The 19683-nt window shown below is 38.3% G+C and overlaps 1 protein-coding gene across 1 annotated transcript in view; it reads left to right on the top strand.

The window, feature by feature from the left end:
* Positions 1–19683, top strand: part of ABI3BP (ABI family member 3 binding protein) — a 533245-nt gene that overhangs the window by 90409 nt on the left and 423153 nt on the right. The window lies entirely within an intron of this gene.

A 19683-nucleotide genomic window follows, 5' to 3' on the forward strand; every position in this document is an offset into this window, starting at 1 on the left:
CTTCATGCAAGATATGTTTTAGTCTATATCTTGATGTTTAAGTTATGTTATGCTTGCATGCAATTTAGTGCAGGGAGACATTGAAGCAACATAAAAAGTACTTTTCTATATTTATTTATTGTGTACATCAGCATTTAATCACTGGTTTGCCAGATCTTTCCAGACAAAATACATTTTTTAATCCATTTAAAAGTATGCAATTTTTTTTTGCATTGCAGGGACTTTACTTCTTTAGTACTCATATGGATCATTTGGTGTTTACGAGTACTGTGCCTTTGTTGCTTTTTAATATTGGATTAATAAAAGTTTAAAATGTAATTCATCCTGTCTTTCCTGAGCCTTTGCTTTAAAGTCTTATTGCTTGTATGAAGCAGGGTTAGCCTTGATAAATCTGCAGTGTGCATTTTTTCAGCATCAGCAAACCCACAATTTCCAGATTTATAAAGACACTAAAGTCAAAATTCAACTTTCATGATTTAATTGGCATGCAGTGTTTAGAAACTTTCTAATTTATTTTCATTATCAAATGTTGCACATTTTATATGCACACTTTCTGAGGCACCAGCTCCTACTGACCATGTGCATGTGATTGGCTGAGACTGTCACATGATACAGGGGGCCAGAAGATGAGGGAAAACAATACATTTGCCAGAAACAAAATCTACTGCTTATTTGAAATTCATAGTAATTATGAATTTGTTAATTATGTAATTATATTGTATGTTGTGCTATTTTAAAGGGATATTAAACACAAAATACATTTGATGAACCCCCCTCTAAGGATGGGTACTGCAATTTTGGAAACTAGATTTCTTTGCAGGCTACTAAAGGAGAGTTGTTGCACATGTGCAAGTACATCAGAACTGGAATGCAGTAAAAGCTAGATTTCAACATGGCAGCACCCATGACTAGAGGGAGGCAGGGAGTCACCTCAATACTTTGCTCAAATGTATTTTGAGTTTAATGTCCCTTTAAACTACATGACAATGGGGCAGAATTTATATTGCAGAGTTTTTTTTTTTTGGGTTTTTTTTACAATGCACACACTGTTTAGAGTTAAATTACATTTAAAAAGGGGGAACATGTATAATGACATTTTAGTGTAAAGTATTTTTTTTTTCTTTTCAATGGCATGGAGTCCACTAATCCATTCTAATTACTAGTGGGAATTCAACTCCTGGCCACCAGGAGGAGGAAAAGAACACCCCAGCAAAGCTTTAAGTATCCCTCCCACTTCCCATAACCCCCAGTCATTCTTTGACTTTGTACATCATGGAGGTGTGCAAAGATGGTTTCTGAAGAAAATAAAGTTTTATCCTTTAATGAGTAGTTTCCCTGCAAGCAAGGATTGGGGTAAAGCTGTGTCCATGTAATCCTCTTGAGTAAGAGTTATGGTGGCTGTTAGCTGTTGGAGGTCGGTAGGGTAGTCCTTGCTTATCCTTCAACAATTTATGCTAGCCCCTGTATGAAAAACCAGGGTTGGTTACTCTGCTTTTCCTTTCTCTCCAGGTCCCTGTCATAAGTCGTCTGGATCTGTCAGACCTGGGATGCTGTACCTGCCCTGCAGCTGGAACTCCAGAGATAAGTGCTTTTCCCTTCTAGGTGAGAAGGCTCAGCACTTTGGACATTAATTCCTCTATTTATCACTGGAGTCTGGGGATAATTATAAATGATCTCTTCAATGTTGGGATTAAAATTGGGCAGTTTTTTACAGGGGACTGTGTTAATTGGGACTGACACTGTCACAAGCTGTGTAATTATTATTGAGGCAAGAATCAATGTCGTAAGGGACACTTGAGGGATTTATGTACTATGTTTGCTACCCTTGGGATAAAGTACATTAGCTGTTTCTTTTGAAAAGGTGCCGTAGTTAAAGGTTATGAAGTTCTTAGAAAAGCTTCAGTTTCCTTTTTATTGCGCAGCATATTTACACGCTTTCCCCTCTGACACTCTTGCATTTTTCCTTTGCGGTCACGTGACAACCATGCGACCCTTTCTTCCGCCTGATGCGGATTGTGCAGCTACGATCTGAAACTAAGGTGGACGGTAGCACTTGGATCTCCGTATGAGCTAGAGAGTATTAGGGAGTTGTGTGGTGATCTGGAGGTGGTGAGTTACCCCAGTATAGCCTGGGGATATAGCAGTGCCATAGTTAGACATTTTATTACTTGATAAAGTACATAGGGATTGAATGGTTTTACAGTACAATCATCTTGATATCTTTGAAAGCTTTATTTGTTAAGACAAAATATTTTTTATTTATATTTAACCTCTCTATCTCCCATTTGAGACATAATGGATTCTGAACAAAATTAGCTGTTTCTTTTGAAAAGTGTTTATTTTATGTTGAGGCTCAAGTTTTACCTCCTGTGCAATTCTGCTCCACATGGGTAACCAATATGTTACAGTCTAATAAAAAAGACTCTGTTGGTTCCAAAAAAATTAACCTCTCAGAGCCTTCTACCTCTCAGGAATACGTTGTTCCTGAGATGCCTCATCTTTCTCCTCAAGTGTCCCACATCCCTAGCAGTTACACAAGCAGTGCCCTGTGGTTCCTCTCAGTCAGTACCTGGGGAGGGGGGTTACCAGGTGATTTTGCAGCGCAGCTTACTTCTGCGGTATCTGCGACCCTGAGTGCCTTGCCTATCTCAGGTAAAACAAAAAAAAAATCTAAGAATATTTCCTCTAAGTCAGGAATATCTTCTAACGCTGAAGCTGCCTTGGTCAGTTTATTCCAATTATCTGAGGATGACCATTCTTCAGCAGCCTCTGAAGGATAAATTTCAGATTCCAATACTACTGTGGTTAATTCTGTGGAATCAGAGGAAGTTAGTTTAAGATTTAAGCTTGAGGACCTCCGTTTGTTACTCAAGGAGGTTCTGGCTACTCTGGAGGATTCAGAATCCACAGTCGCGGAGACTCCCAAGGTCAATAAACTAAATAGAGTTGTTGATGTTAAGCCTAGATCTTTGGAAGTATTTCCTGTTCCAGATCGTATGTCGGACATCATTTCTCAGGAGTGGGAGAAACCGGGTATATCCTTTACCCCTTCTCCAGTTTTTAAGAAGAAGTTTCCGGTTGCAGACTCTGTGCGGGGAGCTTTGGCGTACTGTTCCTTAGGTGGACGGAGCTATATCCACATTAGCTAAGAGAACTATGATTCCTCTAGAGGATAGTACCTCTTTTAAAGGCCCTATAGATAGGAAACTGGAGGGGTACTTAAGGAAAATCTTTCTACACCAAGGTCTGCTATGGCAACCGGTTGCCAGTATGGCAGCAGTCGTGGGTGTCGCTTCTTATTGGTGTGACTCCTTATCTGATCTAATTTTAGAGTAAACTATGGTGGAGGAGATCCAAGATAGGATCAAGGCCTTGAAGCTGGCATCTACCTTCATTAGTGATGACAGTATGCAGGTATGTGTCTGAGTGCAAAAACATCTAGTCTAGATATGGTTTCCAAGTCTAGACTTTTGTCTCTTCCTTTTAAAGGGAAAACTTTGTTTGGTCCAGGCTTGGCTGACATAATCTCCACTGTCATGGGTGGAAATTGAGCCTTTCTGCCCAAGGATAAGAAGATTAGACCTAAGGGTCTTCTAATTTTCATTCCTTTCGCAATCTTAAGGGACAGAAATCCTCTTATTCAGACCAAGCCCTCCTGGAGATCCAATAAATCTTGGAATAAGGACAAGCAGTCAAAGAAGCCTTCCTCTGAGAACAAATCAGCATGAAGGGTTCGCCCCGATCCGAGAATGGATCAAGTAGGGGGCAGACTTTCTTGTTTTCAAGAGGCTTGGATTTGCAATGTTCCAGATCCTTGGGCGGTGGAGGTGGTTTCTCAGGGATACAAGATAGGCTTCAAATCTCGTCCTCCGAGAGGCAGATTTCTCCTATCAAGATTATTATCAAGCCAGGAGAAAAGAGAGGCATTCTTAAACTGAATCAGGGATCTCTCTTCTCTAGGAGTGATCGTTCCTGTTCCTCTGGCAGAACAGGGTTGAGGATTATATTCCAACTTGTTTGTGGTTCCCAAGACGGAGGGAACCTTTTGACCTATTCTAGACCTGAACTACCTCAACAAATTTCTCAGGATTCTGTCCTTCAAGATGGAAACTATTCATTCTATTCTCCCATTAGTTCAGGAGGGTCAGTTCATGACCACCATTGACCTGAAGGACGCTTACCTTCATGTTCCAATCCACAAGGATCATTTTCAATTCCTTTAGTTTGACTTCCTCGACAAACACTTCAAATTTGTAGCCCTACCTTTTGGCCTAGTCACATCTCCCAAATCTTTAATAAGGTTCTAGGGGCTCTCTTGGCAGTGGAAACCATACATGGACGATATCTTGGTTCAGATGCCATCTTTTCATTTAGCAAAATCCCATAAGGATTCTCTGTCTGATAGACAATGCACACACTGTTGTGCTTTTTGACAAATATATATATGTACATATTTCATCTGTGACAGTTTAATATGTAGTACATTGGACACAGTAAAATAAGTAAGTTCTCCAAGGGGGAAATCTCTCCCTCCTTTTTGTCTCAGAATGGTTTGAGAATTTTTGAGAATTTTTGAGATTGTGAAAATAGGGTACATCAAATAGTTAAATATTAAATCAAATTACATCAGTATGTATTATTGGACCATATTAAATCTAATTGGTCCAAACAAATAATATGAATCTATGGTTATAGTGAGGCTATGTGTAGAATTATACAAACAAATTTACCTATTATTGAAATATTTATTATAGATATGTGATAAACTTAAATAAATGCAAAAGTCTTTTCAATAGTCAACAATAGGAGCCAACAACAATGTTTTTTCATTTACATTTTCACCTGTGTATGAAATTGTTTTTATCTACATATATATGTATTTTTTATCCATTGTTATGCATGTTTGTAATACTATTCTTTTTTCCTTTGTGGTGCACCATTTACACCCAAGCACCTTCTTTGGAGGGTGTGTATAGCATTTGAAATTCTGATTGGTTAGAAACCAGTCAAATGGTGCACCACACAGGTGGGGAATCATCCTATGATTTAGTGCTGAACAGCACGAAACATGTCAGGACTCCGCTCCCCATTCCCATGACTTTTTTGCTTTTGTGTTGTGCTGTACTGCATTACATGAATCCTTGCTTTTTTGTTTGCTGTTTGCTGTTTTAATTTTGGAAGAATAAAGAACCTGGTTTTATCCTATTTCATTGGAGTGCTGCTACCTTTTGTACCTTATGTTGTCAAGTCTGCTCGACTTTCTTCAGCAGGCACCCCGCCACAAGTGTATTTGCATTGACTGTGTTTTGAGGGCTACGATTGGACAGCCACCTACACACCTCCTGGCTGTAGCTACGTCACCATCCATCTACTAAGGATTCTCTGTTGTTGATTCTCCGCTCTCACGGGTGGATGGTGAATCTGGACAAGAGTTCCTTGGTGCTAAATACGAGGGTCTGTTTTTTGGGTATGATCATAGACTCAATCTCCATAAAGATTTTCTTAACAGAAGTCAGAAAATGCAAACTTCTTTCTGCCTGTCGTTCCCTTCAGTCATCCGGTCGACACTCGGTGGTTCAGTGTATGGAAGTAATTGGTCTCATGGTGGCGTCTATGTACATTATTACTTTTGCTTGTTTCCATATGAAACCTCTACAGTTATGCATGCTAAGTTAATGGAACAGAGACCACTCGGACCTCTCTCAGAGGATAGTCCTAGACAACCTGTCCAGAGACTCTCTGTTCTGGTGGCTCTCTCAGGACCATCTGTCCCAAGACACATGCTTCTTGAGACCATCCTGGGAGGTTGTGACTTTCCGGCTAGAGAGTAGTTTGGGGTTCCTTAAGAGCTGGACTCAGGCAGAAACTGAGTTTGGTCCAGTTTATCAGATTTAAATCAGACAACAACACATCAGTGGCTTACATAAATCATCACAGAGGAACAAGGAGTTCCTTAGCGATGAAGGAGGTGTCTCACATCCTCTGGTGGGTAGAGTCTCACAATTGCCTCATTTCTGCAATTCACATCCCAGGTGTGGACAACTGGGAAGCAGATTACCTGAGCAGGCAAACATTTCACCCAGGAGAGTGGGCTCTTCATTCAGAGATTTTCTCAATGATAACTCTCAGGTGGGGAGTCCCGGAATTGGACCTGATGGCATCTCGTCTAAATACCAAGCTTCCCAGATATGGATCCAGATCAAGGGATCCGCAAGCAGTTCTGGTGGAAGCTCTAGCGGTTCCAGGGGATTTCGGTCTGATTTACCTGTTTCCACCGTTTGCCCTCCTTCCTCGGGTGATAGCCCATATTAAACAGGAGCAGGCTTCAGTGATTCTAATTGCTCCAGCTTGGCCTCACAGAATTTGGTTTGTGGACCTGGTGAAGATGTAATCCTCTCCCCCGTGGAAATTACCGCTGAGGAAGGACCTTCTACTTAAGGGTCCTTTTCTCTATCCGAATCTAGATTCTCTGAAGCTGACTGCATGGAGATTGAAAGCCTAGTCTTGGCTGGACAAGGTTTTTCTGAAAAGGTTATTGACACCTTGATCCAGGCTCGTAAGCTGGTAACTCGGAAGATATACCATAAGGTTTAGCGCACGTACCTTAACTGGTGCGAATCTCAGGGGTTTTCGTTGGCGTAAAGTAAGAGTTCTGTATTTTCTCCAGGAGGGTCTGGAGAAGGGTTTGTCAGTAAGTTGCCTGAAGGGTCAGATTTCTGCCCTTTCTGTTCTGTTACATAAATGTTTGGGCAACATATCAGATGTTCAGTCCTTTGCTCAGGCTCTGGTCAGAATCAGGCCTGTGTTTAAACCTGTTGCTCCTCCTTGGAGCCTTAATCTTGTTCTTCTGGTTTTGCAGCAGGCTCTGTTTGAGTCTATGCATTCTGTTGATATGGAAAGTTTTGTTTTTACTAGCTACTTCTTCTGCTCGTAGAGTCTCAGAGCTTTTGGCTCTACAGTGTGATCCCCCCTATCTTATTTTCTATGCAGATAAGGTGGTTCTTCGTACCAAATTGGGATTTCTTCATAAGGTGGTTTTGGACAGCAATATCAATGGAAATTGACATTCCTTTGTTCTGTCCTAATCCTTCTTCTCAGAAAGAACGTCTGCTACACAACCTGGATGTAGTTCATGCTCTAAAATTCTATCTCCAGGCTACTAGGGATTTTCGGCAATCTTTTGCCCTTTTTGTAGTGTTTGCTGGCAAACATAAGGGCCAGAAGACCATGTCTACTACTCTTTCCTTTTGGTTGAGGAGTGTCATTGGGTTGGCTTATGAGACAGCTGGACAACGTCCTCCTGAGATGATTATGGCTCATTCAACTAGGGCTGTTTCTTCTTCCTGGGCTTTTAAAAATGAGGCTTCTGTGGAGCATATTTGCAAGGCGGCCACTTGGTCCTTGTTACATTCTTTCACTAAATTTGACAAATTCAATGATTTTGCCTTTGCTGAGGCAAGAATCTTCAAGTGGTGGTGCCCTCAGTTCCTTGTCTTGTTTATCCCTCCCTTGCCATTCTGTATCCTCTAGCTTGGGTATTGGTTCCCACTAGTAATTAGAATGGATTTGTGGACTCTCCATGCCATTGGAAAGAAAACAAAATTCATGCTTACCTGATAAATTTTTTTCTTTCCTGGCATGGAGAGTTGCATAAAATCAAGACGGCTTATTTTGTTTGTCAGGCACCTCTATACCCTTTGTTCTCTTTCTGTTTTCCCTCGGCTGAATGACTGGGGGCTATGGGAAGTGGGAGGGATATTTAAAGCTTTGCTGGGGTGTTGTTTGCTTCTCCTGGTGGCCAGGAGTTGAATTCCCACTAGCAATTAGAATGGATTCATAGACTCTCCATGCCAGGAAAGAAAATAATTTATCAGGTAAGCATACAGTTGGTTTTCAATGCATTATTAAACATTTTATATGACAATAACAAAGTGTTTAAATGACCATTAAATACAGTAGAATTGCCTAATTAACAAATGCATAAAACAAACACAATGCAATAACCTATTCTAATAAGCTGTACATTTAATTTCTGAGACATTTCCATTTCCTTCTATTTCTCTGTCTTCTTTAGCATTTATCACTGACTCATATGTGTATATACTGTAAACTCTTGCACACGCTCAATAGGAGTTGTTGCCTTAAAATGTGTGCATATAAAATACTGGAAGCACATTGGAAAGTTGTTTTTGTTTTAAGATATTGCTTTCTGTATGAAAGATTCATTTTGTCATAAGCGTCCCTTAAAAGGGGTAAGTAATACAGCGATGGGCAGCAAATGTTAAATATATATGTATATGAATGTATACATATATATTTATGTGTTAATATGTATATATGTAGATATTAACACATACATATATATGTATATAAGCATATACATATATATTTACAGGGAACACACAGTCCCCAAAAGACCGCAATGTAAAGGCACTTTAGCCCCAAAATACTGCCTAGTGCAGTTATTTTATTTTTTAAAAATGCTACTGGTTAATTTTTAGAGCGCTAATTGCTACCGCAAGCCACATGTAATGGCTGTTTTTTTTATTGAGCGCCCGTAAAAGGACAAATTTGCCCGTTTATGGGTGCGCTATAAATTAGCACTCTACTTGTAATCTAGCCCTATTGTTTGTATTGCACACAAATGCACTACTCGTTTATACCTCTGTACTAATTCTGTTACCAAAAAAACAAAGTTTGAAGTAGTTAAAGAAATAGACATTAATGTTTACAAATTACTAATCTTCTTGTATTTTAGAGTAAAAATAAAATGCTCTGTTTTTTTTGTTTTTTGTTTTTTTTTTAACAGATGTTTTCATTTTAGTATATATTTATCCCCAAAAAAGTGGTTAAATACATTTATCAAGCTGTGGTCAGTCAATGTTCCCGGGGCAAGTGGGCATCATTCCTCGTTATCAGCTTCTGCTACCATATGAAGCCAGATCGCTGATCGTTACTGAGCGTGACACTGTCTGTATCACTCTCTGTAATGATTATCATTGGTGCGAGTGGGAGGAGGAAGGAGGGAGGCGGGTGGATCAGCCCAGCAGAAGAGGAGTTCCCTACACTACAGAAAAAGATTTATGAAGAGAGACTGAGGGATGGGGCCCTATGCTACAAAAAATATGATCTTGTAGGGGAGAGGGGGGCCATACACTACCGAAAAATAATAAATTATATATTGTCACTGGCAGACTGGCTATGGACAGTGGGAGACTAAAAGAGCTGTTGGGGTGGACCAGGAAGGTGGGAGGGTGAGGAGGGATCCCTAAACTACATAAATTCATAAATAAATATAATAAGCAGGCTTCTAATTTTTTTAAATGTTTTTATTGAGGCAAAAAAAACAAGTACAACAGTCACAGAGTAAAGGATAACATCCCAAGAGCAATAATACAGGGCTATAGTCACATACAATAAGATAACATTCAACAATGTGTTAACCAGGGCACAATATTATCCCTCATCAAAGCCTCTATTTTAATGATTAAGGTAGCTAATGTCTTCTGTATAATAGAGATCCATTCTTGGGATCTGATAACTGGGGCTTATCTGAAGACATGTCACGGGATTCCAGAGAGTCCTCCTCATTGAGTATACATTAAGAAGATTGCAAGCCTAATCTAATCCTACTTGAACAACGTATAAATATTTTAGGTTTCTCATTACTACTATAATACCATATTGAGAGTTAAGAAAACTGCAAATTCAAACTAAACCCGCTTAAAAAAATTTGGAAAATACTAAACATTACATAATGTAGGACAATGTCATGTACAGAGATTAGACAATACAAGATACAAGTTGATCATATTTAGGCTCAAGAAACAACAGTGCCAGTCTAGGTCACATAAGGGAGACCAGCAAACAATCTTACGTTGGTGCTACATTGGATTAAAGATTAAATAAGACAAAATTGCAACATCTAACAGGTTATATGTAGGAAGGAGTATATATGTAGATATAACAGTGTTATTCTTGTTATTAGGGCCCAAGAAGCCGCAGTGACTTCTTGGACAGGGCAGAGACTACGTAACTCTGCCAAACGGGGATGGGGGGGAAATGTAAGAGGGAAATTACGGAGTCATTCCTGTACTGGGATTAAAAATGTGGGTATACACGGCCTCTAAACATATATATCAAGAGGGATCAGTCAATAGCATGTCATTTGCTTTAGATTATTTGAGTGTGTAACTCTCCTTGATATCCTAGGGGTCAGACAGTAGCCTGCAAACAACTTAAACATAGGATAGATATCTATCTAAGCAAACCTCACAATGTATAGCAGGCCTATCCTAGAGAATATAACTACTCGTGGCTGACCTGGGTATCTCAAGCCAACAGATTCTGCAGCGCTAACTAGTTAAACTCACTGAGAGATACATTTACTTGCTCTAGTGGTTAAAATCAATAGGCGTTACAGTATGACCGGCGCCCATTAAAACTGCATAGTGAACATAATTAAATTCTTGCAGTTGCATTACCATTAGGCAGCGATGAATATGGCTCTAAAATTGACATGATAGTGTTGAAGGAGTCTTAACTTAGAATATGTCTATAGGCTACTTTCATCATGTGAGAATGGCTCCCTAAAATATACAGCTCATAATAGTCACACAAGACCCAGAGAAAAAACAAGAGAAGTACATCACACATCTTGACAGAAGATAAGTAAGAGACGGAATGTTAGCTCTCCCAGAGAGAGTTTCAGGCGGTATTGCCATCATGAAGCAGAAGAAGTGGTCAAACTACATAGAGAACAGATTAAGCAATACCAGCTCCCAGACTCAAAGTCCTGCCCTTCTAGTTTTAGTCACCGGCGGTTGTATTTACTATTTTGAAAAAGAATGACTCAGTCTAAAACACTCATACATAAAGAGAGCTGGCCACACTCTCTATAGGCTATTTGGTAAGGAAGCTGAGTACAGAAAACCCACTGTGCATTCACATAACAAGGATAGCAGTTAACAGTGCTACATCTCTGAGTTGCATTTTTAAGGTAGAGATTCAGTCAACCACACGAGACCAACACACACACCAATATGTACCCTATAAGATCATTTGTACATTTATGTATCGCCAGGGGCTAGCTAAGGAGAAAGGGACACTCAGGCATCTGTTCTCAACACCAAATCACTCCTGTCAGTAAAAAATGCTCAAGCTTCAACAGATTCTTTTGAGAAGCAACATATGAATGAGAAATAAATAGCTTCCTATAGCAAGTAACTTAACAAGGGTAGGAATAATTAGCAGTATGGTGGAGTATAGTGCAGAGCATATATAACGGCCCCCCGTATGTTTAGATAGCAATTACATCTACTGCCAATATGTCCCCAGTAGTTCTATACCTAGTAGTACAGCAGGAGGGTTCAGGTACAAATCCACACATTTTAGACCTTGGTCTTCATGGATGCAGGTTCCTCGGTTATAACTATAATAAAGTCAATTGAAAGTCCAGTAAAGTATCTTGGCTATGTGGACTTCTGCTAATGCAGGCCCGTCACTGTGAATAGGTCACCACATTCACCCAATGCCGGACCGGGGGCCACAAGATGAGTGGCAGCTCATTTTTGCGACCTGATATATGAGCAGAATACACCAGCTTTCCTACCAACCCTGCCAAGACAAGTGCACAGTGCCCCACTCTAGTACTGAGTTCTGTTGTGTACTCACACGGATCCTCTGTAATGGTGCGGAAGTTTGCGGTGACATGGGGAAGCGTTCCTGAGAGTGTGCCAACATCAGATGACAGTGCGGTACTTGCCTCCTCATATGATCTACCCTGTGAGTCTCAGTTGCGCCTGTATACTCAGCTGGTGGGGGCAAATATATCCCATACGAGAGAATCTCTGTCCTGGGGCTTGTGTCCGATTCTGGCAATAAAGAAGGGCTCCCTTGGAATGCTGTGGATGCTTTAGCATTCTGTGGTTCCTGTACTCCCTTATGATCCCCCTCAATCTCATTACCACATATACGTGTCGATCGGATTGTGCAGAGTAAGGCATCCAGCCTCTCACATAGCCTCTTCGCATGATCTTCCAACAGTTCTTTTACCGCATGAAAGGTTATTTGTGCACACATATTAGTAAGTGCTGTAACACACAGTAGGCAATATATTACAACAGAAGCTCAGGGTTTAATAGGCATCTATAGTTTCAGCGGTCGTTCTTGCTAGATGTTTTAACAATCCAAGATGGCGCTTCAGTGTGTGGCGATCAGCTCCGGTGCAACTGCTCAGCTCAGCATAAATCATTCAGTTACCTAAACGGTTGCAGCATGCCTGGGGTTCCTTCCTGCAGAATCACCCTTCCATGTAGTTATTTTTTCAGTTTCTTAATGTGAATAGGGTTTTCTTGGATACTAATTGCGCAGAGCTCCCTGATCATGCGACCATCTCTGTTGCTGGCCAGCTCCGCCCCCCCATCAGAGAAGCTTTTAAAACCATTTCTCTAATGATGAGTAGTTTTGTGTAAATCATTTTAGTTTGATTTTTTTTATATAATCGTATTTGGTGGACAAATAGTGGCTTCAAGAATACCAAAATAGGCCTAGATCAATAACACGGGTTGTATATATATATATATATATATATATATATATATATATATACAGTCCAAATAAGCAAGCACTCACTGGCATTTTGAAGTTAAGCAAAAGTTTTACTTGCAAATAGTACAAATCAGTACATAAGTTAACGTTTTCGGGCCGTAGCCTGTCCTCAGACTTGAAGTCTGAGGACGGGCTACGGCCCGAAAACGTTAACTTATGTACTGATTTGTATTATTTGCAAGTAAAACTTTTGCTTAACTTCAAAATGCCAGTGAGTGCTTGCTTATTTGGACTGTATACTATTTGTTTGCAATTGCACCCTGGGAGTTGTCATATTGTGCGAGTGCTTGGTTCCTGGACTGCGTTTTATATATATATATATATATATATATATAGAAAGGGCGCAGCCCAAAACGTTGCCTATGTTTGTAGCTTGTAAATAAATCACTAAAGAAACTTGGAGTGCTGCAGATTGTCTTCTTATTCTATATATACAGTATATATATATATACAGTATATAAATATATATATATATATATATAGTTTTCACAGGTAAAAAAAAAAACAAAGGCTCTATTCCTATTTAAACGGAGGGATAGCAAAAATGCTAAAATGTCTCCAGTACTTTGGACAAGTTTTTCTCTGAAATTCCCAGTAGCGAATGGGTTAACTTACAGTTTGTAGGTTCACATAAGCTGGATTTACAGCTTCATAAATGGAGCCCATATTTAGAGTTGTGCTCATGTGTAACGTGTAATTAGGATCAAGTAGGTTAAAAGGACATGAAACCCAAAATCTTTCTTTCGTGATTTAGAAAGAGCATGTCATTTTAAACAACTTTCTAATTTACTTCTATTATCTAATTTGCTTAATTCTCTTGATATCACTTGCTGAAAAGCATATCTAGATATGCTCAGTAGCTGCTGATTGGTTGCTGCATATAGAGGCCTTGTGTGATTGGCTCACACATGTGCATTGCTATTTCTTCAACAAAGGATATCTAAAGAATTGAGCAAATTAGATAATAGAAGTAAATTGGAAAGTTGTTTAAAATGACATGCCCTATCTGAATCATGAAAGTTTAATTTTGACTAGACTGTCCCTTTAAGAAATGAGGAGCCAAGCAGGTATACATGAGCATGCTCTAATAACTGGCTATATTCTTACCTGGAGCCAATTGGGATGTTACAGGGGGCATTTTGATAAATCATTTTACAGTAGCTAAAAACATATGGCTAGATTAAGAGTTCTGCGTTAGCCGTCAAAACCAGCGTTAGAGGCTCCTAACGCTGGTTTTGGCCGCCCGCTGGTATTTAGAGTCAGTCAGGAAAGGGACTAACGCTCACTTTGCAGCCGCGACTTTTCCATACCGTAGATCCCCCTACACCAATTGCGTATCCTATCTTTTCAATGGGATCTTACTAACGCCGGTATTTAGAGTCTTGGCTGAAGTGAGCGTTAGAAATCTAACGACAAAACTCCAGCCGCAGAAAAAAGCCAGGAGTTAAGAGCTTTCTGGGCTAACGCCGGTTCATAAAGCTCTTAACTACTGTGCTCTAAAGTACACTAACACCCATAAACTACCTATGCACCCCTAAACCAAGGTCCCCCCCACATCGCCGCCACTCTATAATAAATGTATTAACCCCTAATCCGCCTCACTCCCGCCTCAATAACCCTATAATAAATAGTATTAACCCCTAATCTGCCCTCCCTAACATCGCCGACACCTAACTTCAAGTATTAACCCCTAATATGCCGTCCGGACCTCACCGCTACTCTAATAAATTTATTAACCCCTAAAGCTAAGTTTAACCTTAACACTAACAGCCCCCTAAGTTAAATATAATTTAAATCTAACTAAATAAATTAACTCTTATTAAATAAATTATTCCTATTTAAAGCTAAATACTTACCTGTAAAATAAACCCTAATATAGCTACAATATAAATTATAATTATATTGTAGCTATTTTAGGATTAATATTTATTTTACAGGTAACTTTGTATTTATTTTAACCAGGTATAATAGCTATTAAATAGTTCATAACTATTTAATAGTTACCTAGTTAAAATAATTACAAAATTACCTGTAAAATAAATCCTAACCTAAGTTACAATTAAACCTAACACTACACTATCAATAAATTAATTAAATAAAATACCTACAATTATCTACAATTAAACCTAACACTACACTATCAATAAATTAATTAAATACAATACCTACAAATAAATACAATTAAATAAACTAACTAAAGTACAAAACATAAAAAAGAACTAAGTTACAAAAAATAAAAAATATTTACAAACATTAGAAAAATATTACAACAATTTTAAACTAATTACACCTACTCTAAGCCCCCTAATAAAATAACAAAGCCCCCCAAAATAAAAAAATGCCCTACCCTATTCTAAAATTAAAATAGAAAAGCTCTTTTACCTTACCAGCCCTTAAAAGGGCCTTTTGCGGGGCATGCCCCAAAGAATTCAGCTCTTTTGCCTGGAAAAAAAAACATACAATACCCCCCCACCAACATTACAACCCACCACCCACATACCCCTAATTTAACCCAACCCCCCCCATTAAATAAACCTAACACTAAGCCCCTGAAGATCTCCCTACCTTATCTTCACCACACCGGGTATCACCGATCTGTCCAGGCTCCGATGTCTTGATCCAAGCTCAAGCAGGGGCTGAAGATGTCCATCCTCTGGCTGAAGTCTTGATCCAAGCCCAAGCGGGGGCTGAAGACGTCCATCCTCCGGGTGAAGTCTTGATCCAAGCGGCGGCTGAAGAATTCCATCATTGGGCAGAAGTCTTCATCCTATCCGGGCAGAAGAGGAGATCCGGACCGGCAAACATCTTCATCCAAGCTGCATCTTCTATCTTCTTCCATCCGATGACGAGCGGCTCCATCTTCAAGACCTCCGGCGCGGATCCATTCTCTTCTTCCGACGTCCTAAAACAGAATGAAGGTTCCTTTAAGGGACGTCATCCAAGATGATCGGAACAGCCAATAGAATGCAAGCTCAATCTGATTGGCTGATTGGATCAGCCAATCGGATTGAACTTGAATCTGATTGGCTGATTACATCAGCCAATCAGAATTTTCCTACCTTTATTCCGATTGGCTGATAAAATCCTATCAGCCAATCGGAATTCGAGAGACGCCATCTTGGAGCCTAACCTTTTTGGAGCCTAACGCAGCCCTTCTGTGAACTCTAAATACCAGCGGTATTTGAAAGGTGCGGGGGGAAAAAAGCCAGCGTTTGATATGCGGGTCGTTACTGACAAAACTCTAAATCTAGCCGATAGTAAAGTAAGGTAATGTGTTTAAAAATTAAACTATCTAACATAAAAGAGCATTTTATTTGTTCACTAGCTTATCCTTTTAATCAAATTTCAGAGCCAATTTAAATTGTCTCTAATCATGGATATCCAGACATGAAGTCATAAATTACTCTCTGTGTATCTTATGTCAAGCGTGTACCTACCCTCATAAAACATATGTAGAAAGAAAGTACTGTACTGTTAAATCTCTTAAAATTTGTTCTGTTTTTAGAAAAACATTTGATAGAATTTCCTAATGAATAATTTTTTATTCTAATACTAATTACTAATAAAGATATTTTAGGAAGAATTATATCTTACTTTAGTTTAGAGCGAAATTATTTTCTTAAAATTAAGCCTGTTGAGTATGAAACAAAGATAAAGCAAACCTTTGCAACTAGTACAGTAACATGGTATGAAAGTGCAGTAAAGGGATAGGAAAGTCAAAATTAAACTTGGATGAGAGCATATCATTTTAAGACACTTTTAATTTAATTTCTATTTCTTAATGTGCATCGTTCTCTTGGTATCCCTTGTTGAAAAATAATATGCACATATCCTACACTAGTGGGAGCTAGCTGCTGATTCGTGCCTGCACACATTTGTCTCTTGAAATTGGCTAACTAGATGTGTTTAGTTAGCTCCCAATAGTGCAATGTTGTTCCTTCAACAAAAGATGACAAGATAATAAAGCAAATTTGATAATAGAAGTACAATTGAAAGTTGTTTAAAATTGTATGTTCTATGCAAATCATGAAGACATTTTTTGGGTTTCCTGTCCCTTTAAAATAGGGAAATTAAAGTTTGTTTGTCTGTACAGCTCTTAAAAGATATCCAAATAATGGAAAGTTTAATGTGCACTAGACAGAACTGGCACACAGGGATCTGAAGTGTATGAGGCAATGCCGCCCTTGGAATTCCAAATGCTGAAGGTCACTATTGCCCCACCCATGAAAGAAGAGAAGCTATGAAATCAAAGTTGCTGATTTTCATGTGCTAGTTTACTTTAATTATCAAGTACAATCAATCAACTTTGACAGCTGCATTCTTCTCTATGGTAATATAAAATGATAAATTGTATATATATATATATATATATATATATAAAAACTCTGCAATATACTTTCATTATTTATTTTGTCCTCTTTTCCTGTAATTCCATTCTGAAATTGTGAGCATTTATGTTCCTGTTAGAAATGCAAATGCAGAACACTGTTATATTCCACACAGCCATTGGCTGCATACATCTATATGTTATTCTCAGACTAATCTTTTCTTTGAATGCATCATTCTATCAAGCTTGTATTTAGGGCTAGATTACAAGTGGAGCGCTAAATATCACTTTTGGGAAAATCGATATTTTCACTCCACTGAGTAATACCAGCACAAGCTAATGTGCGCTGGTATTATGAGTTGTCAGCAATGCGAACGCAAGCTCATGTTTTCATTGCTGGGAATCATTGCACTCACAAGAGTGAGTTTCCATTATCTCCAATAAGTGAAGAAAAGGTGGTAAGTCACGCAGTGATGGCAGCAAAGTGTAAATATATATGACTATATACATATATATTAATATACATATATAAACACATAAATATATATGTATATAAGCATATATATATATATTTACAGGAAACACACAAGGTTCCCATAGATCGCAATGTAAAGGCAATTTTTAGTGCTGTTTTTTTATTCAAACACCCCACACCTGCCAATTTCACCCCCAAAATACTGCTTAGTGCAATATCTAGTCTAATCTAGACCTTAGTGTTTATAGTGAAGGTCAATTTCGATGAATTAGTGCCCGGTTTGTAATAATCCTATTAAAAACATGGGCACTTTAATTCATCAAAATTGACATTTCACTTGTTTTCTTCAAAAACTTACCTTTTAATCCTGACAGCCGCTCCATTGATTCCCCTGGCCATCGGAAGCCTCTTCATACGTCAGAAATGACGAAGCCGGATTCGTCATTTTTGACCCGCAAAGAGGGCTTGCGACGGGCGGAGGAAACGCTGCAGCGGCTGTCAGGATTAAAAGGTAAGTTTTTTAAGAAAACGAGTGAAATGTCAATTTTGATGAATTAAAGTACCCATGTTTTTAATAGGATTATTACAAACCGGGCACTAATTCATCGAAATTGACCTTCACTTTAATGTCCCTTTAAAGAAAAGTTTATTCTTCCTATGTGGTATTTCTATAATAAAAAAAAATCTCCCTGACTGGCTTATTATGATGGGTGGTGCTGTAAAATATGAGCTATATAATTCCTTCCTGGACCTAACAGACTTCAGCTACACATATGCCTTTCTAGAATAACTTGCTAGTAATCATTTTTCCATGTACATGGTTTAAAAACATAATATGATCCATGTCTGGCTATTACAATTATTTGTAACTTTTCCACTACTTATAAATATATTTCCTCTTTCAATTATGTGTTATCTCAGTGGTCCCCAATCTTTTCCAACCACTGGTCACATTATTTGTTTTTTTTTTTCTTTATTTTGTTTCTCACCCAATGCCAGTGAACAAGATTTATACATAACCAAAACAAAGTATAGCTTTCTATGTAAATAAACATCACCTTGCAAATTCATAAGCAAGATATATTGACAGTAATTATGCTTGTTGAGGTACAACAAACCTACATAGACTAATACACATATTAATTAGATTCAGGGGAACAGGACCAGTTACAGATAAAATAAACACTCTGTTTAAGGATAAATGAAATGGACAGTTGTGGTCCTAAACCTTAGTTTATTATTGTGTTTTATTTATAGATTAGCAATCTGTTCTGTTCTATAAAAGGGTATAATCACTTTATGAGAACAAAACGCAACCCATCACCTTTGCAGTCCCACCTCCTGTTTCCCATACTACCCATCTAGATTGTAAGTTCCCACGGGAATAGGGTCCTCAATTCCTCCTGTTTTTTTTCTGTAAAATTTTGTCTTATATTGTATTATTTCTCCATTGTACTGTTATCCTTGTACCCATGGGCAGCGCTGCGGAATCTGTTGGCGCTTTATAAATAAAGAATAATAATAATAATAATAATGATAACTGACATTCTGATACAGAAGTAGAAAGTTAAAAGGATATTCTTGACGTTTTATAGTACTTTATCTATAAACAAATACCTTTATTTGCTATGTCTTTAAACCTTGCAAATGGATTCAATACATAATCTAAGTTGTGGTCCTCCACCACACCAAATGAAGATCCGGTTGGTGAGCAACTGGGAAGCGAACATGCATGTGTGTATGCACACTTCACTGGCCATATCCTCATCTGGAAACAATGGGGGTTTTCCAGTAATAAAAAAACCTTAATTTGCGCAAAAAGAATTTTGAGGTTTCTTGGGGTTATCATTTTCCCTGAAAAGAAATAATCCTAAGGAAGTTAACCCTCCCACTACGAAGAGTGGATTTGTTTCATTTTGGGACATAGTTGCTTATTTTCACTGCAGGGCATAGTGTGTATATAGGAAAGTATCTGTTATTATTGATTGTGTTTGATTTATGTTGTTTGTTTTTTGGTGTATTTCAATGTATTAATTCTTAACTGCTATTTTATGAATTTTTGCACATCAAGAAAAATATGAATTTTTTGCATATCAAGTAAAATATAAATTTTAGGCTGAATTATTGAATTACATTTTTTGGACTCTACACCATTTTCTGAGGATATTAATAAATTTATTAATCTATATTTTTAACAATTTGAACTAGTTGTGTATGTGAAAATATTTCCAATTAATACTATCCTCCCCCCTTTTATACCTATAAGCTTTAG

This window comes from Bombina bombina, chromosome 3 (assembly GCF_027579735.1).
Source record: "Bombina bombina isolate aBomBom1 chromosome 3, aBomBom1.pri, whole genome shotgun sequence".
Lineage (NCBI taxonomy): Eukaryota > Metazoa > Chordata > Amphibia > Anura > Bombinatoridae > Bombina > Bombina bombina.